The sequence below is a fragment of the Macrotis lagotis genome, chromosome 4 (assembly GCF_037893015.1).
Source record: "Macrotis lagotis isolate mMagLag1 chromosome 4, bilby.v1.9.chrom.fasta, whole genome shotgun sequence".
Classification (NCBI taxonomy): Eukaryota; Metazoa; Chordata; class Mammalia; order Peramelemorphia; family Peramelidae; genus Macrotis; species Macrotis lagotis.
The window spans coordinates 121,949,382-121,963,888 of record NC_133661.1 but is presented as its reverse complement, the minus strand read 5'-3'; the positions used below and the strand labels follow the sequence as shown (position 1 = coordinate 121,963,888).

At 34.6% G+C, this 14,507-nt stretch overlaps 1 protein-coding gene across 7 annotated transcripts in view; it reads left to right on the top strand.

Annotated features, from left to right (window-relative positions):
* ZFAND6 (zinc finger AN1-type containing 6) overlaps positions 1-14,507 on the top strand; it is a 112,576-nt gene that overhangs the window by 25,304 nt on the left and 72,765 nt on the right. The window contains exon 1 of one of the 7 annotated variants that reach the window (XM_074234014.1): positions 4,820-9,040. The exons of 5 other annotated variants lie outside the window; for them this stretch is intronic. The gene's annotated coding sequence lies outside the window, so the exon portion shown is untranslated. Of the gene's footprint in view, positions 1-4,819; positions 9,041-14,507 lie in introns of those variants that run through there. One more of the 7 variants, XM_074234018.1, reaches the window with a different exon arrangement.

Here is a 14,507-nt window from a genome sequence, read left to right as displayed (position 1 = left end):
CAGAATCCAGTATGGTTTGTCAGAATCCAGTATGGTTTGTCAGAATCCAGTATGGTTTGTCAGAATCCAGTATGGTTTGTCAGAATCCAGTATGGTTTGTCAGAATCCAGTATGGTTTGTCAGAATCCAGTATGGTTTGTCAGAATCCAGTATGGTTTGTCAGAATCCAGTATGGTTTGTCAGAATCCAGTATGGTTTGTCAGAATCCAGTATGGTTTGTCAGAATCCAGTATGGTTTGTCAGAATCCAGTATGGTTTGTCAGAATCCAGTATGGTTTGTCAGAATCCAGTATGGTTTGTCAGAATCCAGTATGGTTTGTCAGAATCCAGTATGGTTTGTCAGAATCCAGTATGGTTTGTCAGAATCCAGTATGGTTTGTCAGAATCCAGTATGGTTTGTCAGAATCCAGTATGGTTTGTCAGAATCCAATCATCAATAAAAAGTTAGTTTCATTTTAAATTTCAGATTTACCTTCTCCACCATACCCACTGAGAAGGCAAGAAATACAAAACTCATGACAATAGGAAGTTATAACAAATTTCCACATTAACAGTCTTTTGAAATTTTGGTGGGTCAGTATGTTTTATTAGAGTTACTAAGTTTTTCAAAATTGATTATCTTTACAATATTGCTGTTACTATTACAATTGTTATTTTGTTTCTGCTAACTTCATTTAAAATCAGTTCATTAAATTCTTCCCAGGTTTTTCTGAATCTTCCTATTTTGCACAAATAAGAAAATTACAGATGCAGTGCTATTAAAAAGGATGTATGTTACTTCATATCTTCAACATTTCTTATATCACAATAGTATTTCATCATGTTTGTATACCATCATTTTTTATTTAGCTATTCTCCATTTGATGACTGTGCTTTCAATTTCCAATTGTCTGCTGCTACAAAAAGAGCTGTTATAAATCTTCTTGTATGTATAAATCTTTTTCCTTTTTCTTTGCTCTCTTTGGAGTTTAGACTTTATGGTATTGCTTGATCAAAAAGTATACATACAATTTCATATCTTTTTTGGGCATTGTACCAAATTGCTTTCCAGAATGGTTAGTTAGACTAGTTCACAGCTCTGACAGTATATCTGTTGTCCCACAATTCTTTCATGATTTGTCTTTTCTGTCATATTAACCAATCTGATGGGGGCAAGGTAGTACCTCAGAATTGTTTTAATTTGTACTTCATTATTTATTAGTGTGAGTGGGTGGGTTAGAGGATAGAGTGCTAGGTACTACTAGTTTAATGACCTAGGACAAGTCATGTAACTTATTTTTCAATTTCCTTATCTGTAAAATGAACTGGAGAAGGAAATGGCAAGTCACTCCTAAGATCTTTGCCAAGAAAACCCAAATGGAGTCATGAAGATTAGTACATAATTTAACAGCAACAGAATTATTATTGATTTAGAGCATTTTTTCATATGCCTTGTTTTCAGAACTACTATTTTTGTCCTTTAATCATTTATCAATTGGGTAATAGATCATAGTCTCAAATTTGTTTCAGAAATGAGAACTTTTTATCAAACTTACTGCAAAAGGTTGCTACCACCTCCCAATTCCCTACTTTTCTTGTAACTTCACCTGTATTGGTTTTACTTTTTTTTTTTTTTTTTTTTTTTTTAGATTTTTTGGTAAGGCAAATGGGTTTAAGTGGCTTGCCCAAGGCCACACAGCTAGGTAATTAAGTGTCTGAGACCGGATTTGAACCCAGGTACTTCTGACTCCAGGGCCGGTGCTTTATCCACTGCGCCACCTAGCTGCCCCTAGTTTTACTTTTAATTTTGTGTAATCAAAGTTATCCATTGGTACCTCCTGTGAAATTCACCATCTTTTTTTTTTTTTTGGTCACAAACTTCTGTCCATACATCTGACAGGTCATTTCTTTCCTACTTAACTAAACTCATCATATCACCTTTGTTAGATACCCATTTTGAGTTCATCTTTGTATATACAGTGTGATATATTCTGTGCCCACTTTCTGCCAAAGTACTTGCCATTGGAAATTTTACCAGTAGTTTTGGTCAGATAGCAAGTTTTTGCCCCAGTGACTTTATCACACACCAAGTTAACTGTAGTTGTTTTGCTTCTATTTATTGTGTACTTAATCTTTTCTATTATTAATGGAATCTTGTTCTGGAATCCATTGATTTTTGTAGGCCTCTTTCCTTCTAACATTTTTTTTTTTCATTCCCTTGATATTCTTGACCTGTTTTTCCTCAGTGAATGTTGTATTTTTTTCCTAGCTCTTTTATAATGTAATTATTTTTATAGTTTGCTTTGGAAGTGAATAAATAAATTTAGATAATGTTATTTTTATTATATTGGCTTGGCCTATACATGAGCTATTAATATTTTTCCAGCTATTTAGATAGACACTTATTGGTGTGAAGAATGTAATTGTATTCTTATAAATCCCTATAAGTGTTTTGGCAGTTAGATTCTCGGGTATTTTGTATTGTCTATAGTTATTTTAAATGAATTCATTATTTTTTAAAAAATAACAATTATATTGAAAAATACAGAGTAATATCTAATATAGCTTTCATTAGTCTGTAAAACAAACTTTCCCTTAAAAACATCATTTTTAATAGCATAGTCTGAAGTTTTACTTGTGCAAAGGAAGATTTTAATTTAATTTTTTTATTTTTTAAATTTAATTTTAATTTTTAATTTCTCAATAGATCACATAGATTTTTCAGATATATGGAGGCACTATTTCTTCTCACTATATTATTTGAAAATGGAAGCTGTTTTTCACATGCTGTGTGCTAAGCTTTGTTTCACCTCTAAAAGTTGAAGAGTAATGCTTATGTTTCTCTCTGTTAAGGTCTTTCATGTTTACCTACCTATTCTCTTAACTTATTAATTCATTCCTTTTTGCTTTCAGAGTTGTAACTTTGAAAAAGGTTTAGTTTGTTAAAAGTTTTAAATTTTCTCTGGAAAAACTTATCCTGGTTAAATTTCTACTTCTACACTATCAGGATATTAGTGTTATTTGTAACACTACTGTTTTAATTCTTTTGACCCTTTCTGCTCAGGAACTTTTGATTGGTCATCTGAGATGTTATACTTACTAATTGTAGGTATACACCCAAGAATTTGTCCTGTCCTTTCCCTTTCCTCCCTGGACTCTTCTTGGAAAGCTATGATGTCTTTTTGTTTGCCCAGTTCTATTTCTGAGCATCTGTCTCATTGCCAATTATCAATTTTGCATAGATATTTCAAACTAGATGTCTTACAGATATCTAAAACATTGATACGCCTCAAACAATTCATCACCATACACAGAGCCCCTTTTCTGAATTTGCATATTTTTAATTCTTCAGGTTTTTAGCCCTTGACATTGTCATGTTTTTTAATCATTTGTCAAATCTTGACATTATGACTTCCATAGTATCACTGGTATCAGACCCCCTTCACAGTCACGGTAGCTTAATTCAGTCCCTACTGCCTCTTGCCATTATTGCAAATGCTTTGTAAATGATTTCCCCTTTCAAGTCATTCCTTATTCCAGTTTATATTCTCCATTATGTTTACAAAGCAATTTTCATTAAGTTTAGATTTACTATATCACTTTTCTATTTAATCATCTGTTCTATATCCTATATCCCTTTTGTATTTTGTCTTGGATGAAGTATGAACTTTTCTGTTTAAAGCCTTTAGCAACTTGAACAGTCAGCTTTTCCAGCCAAACTGGTCACATAACAGTTTCTTACTCACTGACAGACTTCATCTCTCCTCTTTGTGCTTTTTGATTAGTTTTTTTCTTCTTTTTTCTTCATCTGCACTGGTTTTCAAGTCAAGCACCACTTGCAAATGAAAATTTTATGTGTTGCCCTCCCTCTTGTATTCTTATTCTGCATAAACATTCTATGCACTCACTTTCTCCTCTACTAGAATATAAACTTCTTAAGAACAAGGATTATTTCCTTTTGATTTTATATTTCCAGTACCTTGAGCATAGTAGGCTGTACATAGATGCTTGCTAATAGGTTTCATGCAATATGCTCTTTTAAGGGTATATAAAACATAGCATGTGTTTTCTTCTACATCAATAATACTTGTGAATCCTAATACAGTGGGTTATATTTTATGGATTGGGGCTTTTTACTTTTTTCTGTATTTTTGTTGGCTAATCCATTACTAATATCTTTGCTTTTTAATTATAGCTGATCCAGTGGATTTTTCTTCCTATGAGTTATATATTTGCCTCTCACAAAGGGTCATTATTTTCCTTTAAAAATAATTTTAAAATGTGGCATTTTAATGTATTACATTTCAAACAATTGGTTATCATTTTTTGACTTATTTTATTTTTTCCAATTACATGCAAGAATGGTTTTCAACACTTACCTTTTTGTAAGCTTTTGAGTTCCCCATTTTTTTCTACCTCCTCCCTCCCTTCTTTCTCCCGTCCTTATAACAGCAAGTAATTTGATTTGGGTTATACATTTGATCTAGGTTAAAAAACTATGTTTTAACATATTTCTATTTTAGTCATTGTGAAGAAAAAATCAGAACTAAAGGGAAAAATGAAAGGGGGGAAGGGAAAAATGAAAGGGGGAAGGGAAAAATGAAAGAGGGGAAGGGGAAAATGAAAGGGGGAAGGGGAAAATGAAAGGGGGGAAGGGGAAAATGAAAGGGGGAAGGGGAAAATGAAAGGGGGGAAGGGGAAAATGAAAGGGGGGGAAGGGGAAAATGGAAGGGGGGAAGGGGAAAATGAAAGGGGGGAAAGCACAAAACAATTTTTCTTGTTTGTTTTTTTAAAAAATTCTTTAATGTTTTTTTTCAGTTTCATATAAAGATACATTTACATTTTAGCATTCATCTTTTTGTAGCCTTTTGAGTTTCACATTTTTCTCCTTTCCATCTCTTCCCCTCCCTTCCCTCCTCCATGGTAGTTGGAAATCTGATATGTACTTCTCCCAAAGTCATCAGCTTCCCTTTGTTCAGTTCTGTATTCTGAGATCCTGTTTTCTTTGAGCTTTTGTAGCTCCTTTTCCATTTGGTCAATTTTGCCTTTTAAGGCCTTCTACTCATTGACATTTTATACATCTTTTACCATTTGGTCCAGTCTGGTTTAAGATGTTATTTTCTTCAGTGTGTGTGTGTGTGTCTGTCTTCAACAAGCTGCTGTTTTTTCATGTTTTTCCCATATCACACTCATTTGTCTTTCTAATTTTTCCTTACCTGATACTCAAAATCTTTTTTGAATTCTTTTGTGGACTGAGATCAATTTATATTTTTCTTGGAGGCTTTGGATAATAGGACCTTTGACTTTATTATCTTCTGAGTGTGTTTTGATCTTCCCTATCGCCATAGTAACTTTCTAAGGTCAGATATTTTTCTTTTCTTTGCTCTTTTCCTCATCCTGTTTTAAATTCTTTGTTAAGGTAATGCTCTGCTTCTAGGTTGGGGGGGTGTGGTGAGGGTGGCACACTATCCCAAGCTTTGGGGCTTTTTGGCAGCTGTTTTCAGAGATACTTCTAGGTATCTGCAAATTTTCAGTTCTTCCAAGGTGGTATGATATAAGGAGAGGTTTTTGCTATTCTCCTGGCCTATGCCTTGGTCTGTGGGTGATCATAAATATTTTTTACCTTGGAACTGTGAGGGTCTCTGCTCCCTCTGATGTGCTTTCTGCTCCTACTCTTCTTTGGACTGTGACTGAGGATTACAACACAAATATGAGTATGGGCAAAGGATCTGAGTTCTGCGTAAATGATAGCAGAGTCCCTTGTCTAATCTTCTGACTTTTATACCTTCTGAGAGCTCCAGAAGCAGCAGCTGCTGCTGATTCAGTGACTCCCAAGGCCTGCTTCTAATCTGCTGGGGTTGAGTCTGCTCTGCTGAGGCCTACACTAGACTGTGCTCCTCTCTCCTGGTATGACAGATTTTTCCTGATGAACTTCCAAGCTCCTGGCAGTCTCTGGTTTGAGAGGTCTGGAAACTGCTGCTGCTGCCACTGAACCAGTCATCTTGCTGCTTCTTCCTGGATTGCTGGGGTTGCACTGTGCTCTTCTCTCAGCTTGGTGCAACAAACTTTTTCCAATTGGCTGGGAAATTGTTTCACTCTACTTTTTTTTGGTGCATCCATTACTTAGTCATTACTTTAAGGTATTTGGAGGGATTTGGGGAAGAGCTCGAGTGAGCCCTTTACTCTGTCATCTTGGCTCCTCCTCAAAACAATTTTAACACTGAAATTGGTACTCTTTGGTTGCTCTTCAGATTCTATAGCTTTTTCTCTGGATGTGGATGGCATTTTCCATCACAAGGTTTTTAGAATTGTCTTTGTTTACTGGACTGCCGATAGGAGTTAAGTCCACCATGGCTGATCATCAGTGTTGCTGTTGAACATTCAGGGTTCTCCTGGTTTGGCTCACTTCACCCAATATCAATTATGCAAGTTTTTCATGAAAACTTCTGAAGTCTTGCCTGATAATAATTTCTCACAGAACAACCAGTACTCTGTCACATTCACATGCCACAATTTATTCAGCCATTCCCCAATTTATAGGCATCCCCTCAATTTCCAATTCTTTGCTGCTTCAAAAAGAGCTGCTTATAAATATTTTTATACAAGTGAGGTTTTTCCCTTTTTTATGAGTTCTTTGGGTATAGACCTATTAGTGATATTGCTGGATTAAAGGGTTTACACAGTTCTATTGTCCTTTCGGTGCAGTTCCAAATTGCTCTACAGGATAGTTGAATCAGTTTGACTTTACCCAGTTGCATTATTGTCCCAGTTTTCCCACATTGCTTCCAGCATTGATCATTTCCTTTTTTTTTTTTTTTTTTTGTCATGTTGGTCAGTCTGAAAGGTATGAGGTGGTACCTCAAATTTGTTTTAATTTTCATTTTTCTAATCAATAATGATTTAGAGATTTTTCATATGATCTTAGATAGCCTTATCAGAAAACTGCCTGTTACATCTCTACATTGATCATTTGTCAATTGAGGAATGACTTGTACTCTTATATTTTTGACTTTCTCTATATATTGCTTATCATTTCTTAAATTCCCAGTAGTAGTTTTCAAGTTTGTCAGTTTTTACTTGCACTTTTCTTTGGTCATCAGATTATTAAATAAAGAAAAACATAACAATCATAATGTGTAATTATGCTTCTATACAAAAATTGATTTTGAGTTGATGCTGCACATTCCAGACAATAAACAAACACTTAAACACTGGTGGCACATGCATTCATTGACACTAAAATTTTACCTCTTTGGATGTACCTACCATTCAATTGCTACAAGTTAAACAATTTTGGGGGAAGTTTTCCTTGAAAATTGCCAATGGTTTTGGCTGTTGCTTCTTATACATTCCATGGTTTGGAGAACTGGATTAAGAGATTTAAAAATTGGTTGCTGGAGATTACTAAGACCTAGCTTCTGCTATTTTCACAGTAATAGTATGAAAATTATAGTATATCTTAATGCATTTTTTTGCTAGGATGTATATGCAATTTTTATATAAAGGAATGGATTGAATTAATTTCCTTTTATATCTCCTGTAATGTGTATTGGAAAACTTTTGGAGGGTTGGAGAAGAGATAAGGTGAATTTGTTTATAGTCAATGAGAAAGTAGTTCCCATGATACTTGACCTTTGTTCATCTTAACTCTTAAAGTAGTAAATGAAAAGGAATCTAGTGAGGTTGAAAGCACCATAGAATATGGGCAACAAGAAATAATTGTACCCCACAGTTCTTAAGTTATTAGCAAAGCTGAATAACTTTAAAAAATCCCATGAGGTCTAATTATTTTATAGCATTCATAGTTGTTTCAGTTGAGCAAAATTGAGAGTGAGGAGTGTCATCTTCACGAAAGTTCAGTACTTATATGTTTGACAAAAGGAAAAAAAGAAACTTGAAAATTCTTCACAACATACTTGTCTAAACTTTGCAAATTTTGAACCAAATTTTATTCATTTTTTTTAATCTCTGAAGATGAACATTTTATTTACTATCTGCCCTTCCATGCTCATGGGGGTCCAGGACAGCCCAGAACCCATCTCATGGCATTTGCAAGTTCTTGAGGGGCTCCAGAAATGAAATGAATTGGGGAAGCCAAAGCTGCTGGGGAACATGGGGAAAGGGAAGGGAATAAGCTTTTAGAGACGAGTGCTGGCAATATACTAGCACTAAATACTTTACAGATATTATCTTATTTGATCCTCACAATACCTCTTTTGAGATAGGTGTGGGAATAATGTATAAAAAGGAAAGATAGGCTGGAGCTAAATTGTAGAGGATTTTAAATACCAAAGAGAAGATAAAGAAAAACTGAATACACTGTTGGTAGATCAATCTGACTCCTTCAAAACTTAGGAAAACCAATTTGAAATTATGCAAGAAAGTTAATAAACTTTGACTTAGGGATCCTATCACTAAGCATTCACTCCAAGGAAGTCTAAAATAAAAAAAAGGATCCATATACACTAATGTTCATAAGCAGCACTTTATTTGGTAAAAAGAACAGGGGCCAAGGTGGATACCCTTCAGATGAAATATCACTGTACTATAAGAAATAGTCTATAAAGAAGCATGGTAAGCATGAAAGCTGATCCAGAGTGAAATAAACAAAACCAGTAAAACATTTCACAGAATAAATGAAGTCACTTTTAAGTACTTTGTTATATACCTTGCTAACCCCTTGAAAGCAAAAACTCCTGTTTGGGGGAAATAACATCAAAGAAAGTTCAGTTGTAGGGCAAATGAAAAGTTTCATATTTCTTAAAGGCTTGTCAGTGACACAGCCATGCTATCAAACTCAAATAGAAATGGACCACCAAATGGTAATAGGTCTGCATATTGACTTAAAAATTGCACACTAATTTTATGGGAAAGGACACTCAGATTGTAAGCAGAGCTTTCTGCTGGTCCATTTGGGTTCTGGGCTCTCTTGGGGTCTGGTGAGTAGAGAAAGGAGGATCTTCTCACTACTTGATTATAGTGACCAAGCTTGGCCCTTCCTCCCTCTTTTTCAGGTATATGAGACTGTCGATGTGGGAAACTGCATATGCTGTCAGACTTGGTGATGTATTAGTTTTGCTGAACTGCTTTTTTCCCCCCTTTCTTACATGTGATAGCTCATTGAATAGGGCAGGAATATATTGAGAATGAAAGTAATAGTAGAAAACAATTTTAGAGATTTTTCTAAAAGGACAAATAGTATTCTAAGAAAAATGAGGAGCCAATTGTTAGATCCTTTTTAGTAATATTATTTGAGGAATACGCTGGAGTATTCTTGATGAGGGGAGGGACAATATGTATGTGTATGTGTATCAATTAGGATACTATTGCAGGAGCACAACCTTGATAAAGTTCACAAGGGCCTAGCCTTCACTTGTAGGTGTTAGAAAGGGAAGCATGGAAGAAATTTTGAGGATGAAATCAGCAAGACATGACAAATTATTAGATATTGAGGCAGGTTGATGAGAATGAAGAGTTGAGAATGAACTTGCCTCAAGATGGTTGAATGAGGGGAGGAAGAACTGCCTCAAAAGCTTTATTGCAGGGGTGGCTAGGTGGCGTAGTGGATAAAGCACTGGCCCTGGAGTCAGGAGTTACCTGGGTTCAAATCTGGTTTCAGACACTTAATAATTACCTAGCTGTGTGGCCTTGGGCAAGCCACTTAACCCTGTTTGCCTTGCAAAAACCTAAAAAAAAAAGCTTTATTGCAGTTAATTCAATTTAAGAAAAAGTGCCTCACAGAAAATGATGAAGAACTCTAAAGGAGAAATCATTTTGCATCTTGCCTAGATCAGGCTAGCACTAAAGTATAACCAGAAAGAAGTCTCTGGGTACTAGGGGTGAGGTCTAGATCAAATAGCCCAGCCCCAAAGTCTAGCTCCTTCTTGCTTTGGAATTAGAGGAAGGAGTGTGGATAGCAAACCAGGGACATTTAACCCCTAAAGCTGTTAAAGGGGATATGCCTTAGTCGAGCCAAAATCTGGAACTTTGAGACTAAAGATGAATCCTTCAAGCAAACAGACAGAAAAAATTAAGGTCCCAAAACCCATAGTCATCATTGCATTAGGACTGACTGCAAAAGGAGAGAGGAGCTTAGAATACCATATTTCAGAAAAAAAACTAAGGTTTAAAACCAAGAGTAATTTACCTGAAAAAGTTGAATATAATATAGGAAGAATATAGGGTTGGAGAAGGGAACAAGCATTAAAGTGCCTACTCTGTGCTATGCACTGTGCTCATTTGATCCTCACAGCAGTCTGACACTGAGGTCATTATCCTCATTTTTTCCCATTAATTTTGGGACAGTCAGATTGAGTGAATTGCCCAGGCTGACACAATTAGTAATGCCCAAGGTCAAAACAATTAAGAATCTGAATTTGAACTCAGGTTTTCCTGATAAGGGACCTAGCAAATCTATCCACTGTGTTGCCTGTACAAAGTAGACCTTTAATAAAATGGATTTTGAAACATTCCTGAAGAAATTATTCCTGAGTAATTACTTTGAAATGTAAGAGAAACATAGAAGGATAAATTTGAACAATCAGAAGGAACTCTAGGTGGTAAAGTGCTTTTATCCTAATAGGGAGAGAATAAATATTGAATTACCCTAAGGTTTTCTCAGGCTTTAGAGGAAGAGTCAGTAAGTTTAAGGACATGGGAGTAATTTGGTAATATTTTGATGATCTTGAGGGGAAAGAAAGGGAGAAGGGTGGAGCTTATTTCACATAATTTAAGTGTAAGAAGTGATTACGAATAGGGAGCAAATGGTACTGGTGGGAGAACAGATAAATTGGACAAAATTGAATATACAGACAGAATTTGTTGTGGGACTGTATTAAAATCAGCATCAAATTAGGAGAGCGTATTAAGAAATGTATTTGAGGGGGTGATTAGTCATAAAAAAACTAACTCCTTTCTTTGGAGGGTGGATCTTGAAAGGGAGAATAAGAAGATGGAAAGAGAAGAAAACATATGAAGGACTAGTAGAGGAGAAATGGAGTAGATGCTGATTGAACCAAATATAGCTCAGTAAGTGTTCAGCATACTCTTAGCAAAACCCTTTTTTTATAAAGAGGAGATTGAGAAGTAAAAATGAAGGAAATAGATAATAGAAAAATATTGAGGAAATTATACATAGAACTGTAAAGCTGAATGTGGTGAATCACCCCATAAAATGGAAGAGGAAAGTAGGATAAATTAGAAAGCAGACTCTAACCTTTTTGTTGTAGTTCACATGAAATTATACATGTAGTTTTTGAACTGAAAAAGATTGAGTCCACTGAGTTCAATCCCTCTTTTACAAATGAAACACTTGAAACACCCAGTTAATATTCAAATGAAGTTAAAGAAAAAGTTGGGAGTCATGATTTTCTGATGGTAACAATAAAATAGTTTGGGTTAAAATTTAAAATGGGGAAAATGCATCATGTTTAAAGGCAGCATCGGCAATGAATTATTGCCAAAACATTAATTGAATAATATGACATCTAAATTCTGAATATAGATAATCAAATTATAATAATGGGGGAAATTCCATTGTATCTTATAAACATTGTACCTAAAAACAACCACCAAAGACAAGTCAAAAACCTGAATACAAAGTTTAGGTATGATGACTCTTTAGTGATAATTAAATGGGGACATTAAAGCAGTACATATTTTCTTTGTTTTTTGCATGGTACATGCACGAACAAATATGAAAATTGGGAGTTCTTTGGATAATTGAGATGGGGCTATATGAGATTTCCTTACATTAAGTTCTCAGCATCTCCAAAAAGAAAAAAATTCCCTAAGATGTGGCAATGCTAAATTCTTCTCTATCATAGACAAATTAGAGAAGTAGGATTGTAGTAAAACTCAAGGCATATTATTTTGAATGTAGTAAGTGTATTTTGACTAGACTAAGTAGATAGGAATTAATGGAAAACTGGAAAGATATATTGACTCTAGAATAAAGAGAACATCAAATCCCAGGTGTAACATATCAGAATTTTACTTCAAAGGTAATGGTTTGGAGCCTCTGAAGAGTTTTGAGTAGTTGTGGCCTTGAATCAGAATGATAACATATCTGCACTCCTAGTGGTAAATTGGGAAGCTCCCCAATTATAGTCCTTTTTCTTCCTTTCTCTTAATGATCAAAGTATTCAGAGCTATAAATTCTTTATATGGACTTTGACTATCTCATGTTTTACTTCATTGTCTTATTCCTATTATTCCCTTTGAAATTATTTATTTCAATGATTGGTCCTTTGATCTATTAGTTCTTTGGTTTGTTTATTTATTCATTTATATATTTTTTGGATTTTGCAAGGCAAATGGGGTTAAGTGGCTTGCCCAAGGCCACACAGCTAGGTAAATTAAGTGTCTGAGATCAGATTTGAACCCAGGTCCTCCTGACTCCTGGGCCTGTGCTTTATCCACTGCGCCACCTAGCCGCCCTTATTTATTTATTTTTTGCAAGGCAATGGGGTTAAGTGATTTGCCCAAGGTCACATAGCCAGGTAATTATTAAGTGTCTTGAGGCTGGGTATGAACTCAGGGTCTCTTGATTCCAGGGCCAGTGCTCTTATCTACTGCACCACCTAGCTGCTCCCCCCCCCCCCCATTAGTTCTTTAGGATTAAATTATTTAGATTCCATGTAAATTTTACTTTTTTTTTTTTTACCAAATACCTTTCGTGATTATAACTTTTTAAGAGAACAAAAACAGTATTTATTTGAAGTTGCAAGAGAATATCACATTACTGATAAATACATACATATATTCCCTTCCATAAACATGATGATAAAAGATGAGACAAAGATTAATACTTTCTTCCTTTACCAACAAAAGACCTTGTGAGATTGTTGACATTATATATCAATTTAACATAAAAAAATAAGATTACAAAATTTAGTACAGTATTTCTTCCCCAAAAGAAATCAGTAGATATATATGATTCGATATTCCCAAATTCTTTGAAATACAATTTATCCCAATTATATTTTCCTTCTTAACACACACACAAATTCTCAAGACTTGTTAGAAAACTTAGTTGACCAAATTACTCCTTTTAGCTCTGTTTCTTTTTAAACACAAGGTGGTGACCTTTTCCTATCAAAGGCCTTCAAGCACTCTTTTCGAAGCTTCTTGAGGGCAGGGAGTCTGAATTTATACTTAAATCTCAAAGTCTCCATTAACCTAAGTTGAATACAGCCTTCAGTCAATATATTATAAGTCAACAAGTTTTAGCTCACAGCTGAAATCATTTCAAACTTTGCCACTTAGAAACTTTCAAATGGTAAAAGCGGATAGGCTCAGATCCCAACTTCATTAATTACCTAATTTTAAATTAAATCTTTCTTAAACAATTAAATTCAAAACCCAAACTAAAGATCTGGATTACTTACACACACACACCACACCCCCTCCCCAGTATAGAGGTGTGAAAAAGTCCCATTGATGTTTAAAATAAATATAGACACAAATATGTATTTCTGGAAATGTACCAATTAAGACCAGCCAAAAATATAACTTTTACAATCAAATCAGAATTTCTTGAGGAACCTCATATTCATTAAGATTTTGAAATAGTCAACCAATAGTTAAAATTGAATGCTTTCTTAAGTAACTTTATAAAGTTGAAGCACAGTTGCGCTATCACAGAAATTAGTTATTAGCACAGGCTTAATTAAAAGACGAAATCTGAATTTCCTAGTCCAGAAAAAGAGAGAGAGATAAAAAAGCAGCTAAGGCAGCCTTGGCTGGGCCATGGTCAGAGAAGACTGAGCCAGCCCATGATTATAATTTTTAATGTATGTCAGTAAAAATTATTTAACACTTTATTAAATGTGAGTTTTTTTATGCCCTGAAGTTTCATAGTCATTTTTTTTTTGTAAAGAGCCAAGTCCTGGTGAGAATTATTGGCTTCCCCCGCTCCTCAGAATTTCTGTGAAGCTGTTATCTCAATGTTTTCTAAAATTCTATTTTTCTAAATTTCCTAAATTTCTAAAATTCTAAAAAAAACTATAGGAACTTGGGATTCCTTGTTTTGTTGTCTATTGCCCCCGCCCCCTGCAGTTCTTATAGCTTTTCCTTTAAGTATTGGATTCTGTGCCATTTGGTGCATATCTCATAAATATTGTTATCCCTTTTCTATAGTGCATTTAGACATAATGTAGCTTTCCCTTTTTAGCTCTTCTATTTTTACTTTTGCATTGTCTGAGATCATGATTGCTATACCTGCTTTTTTGAGTTTGCCTAAAATATGAATTCTGCGTCCTCATTTTCAAACTATGTGAATCTTTATTTCAAGTCTGTTTCTTGTAAAAACAAAAATAAAACATGTTTGTGCTTTTTTTCCAAGTAAAATTTTATTTTATTTTTCCAATTACACACAACGGTAGTTTTTCAGCATTCATCCATTTTCAAATTTGAGTTTCGTATTTTTCTACCACCCTCCCATCTTTGCCTCTTCCCATGGTGGCCAAACAGTTGTGCATGTACATTGGTGTTTAACACATTTACATATTCATGTTGTAAAAGGAATT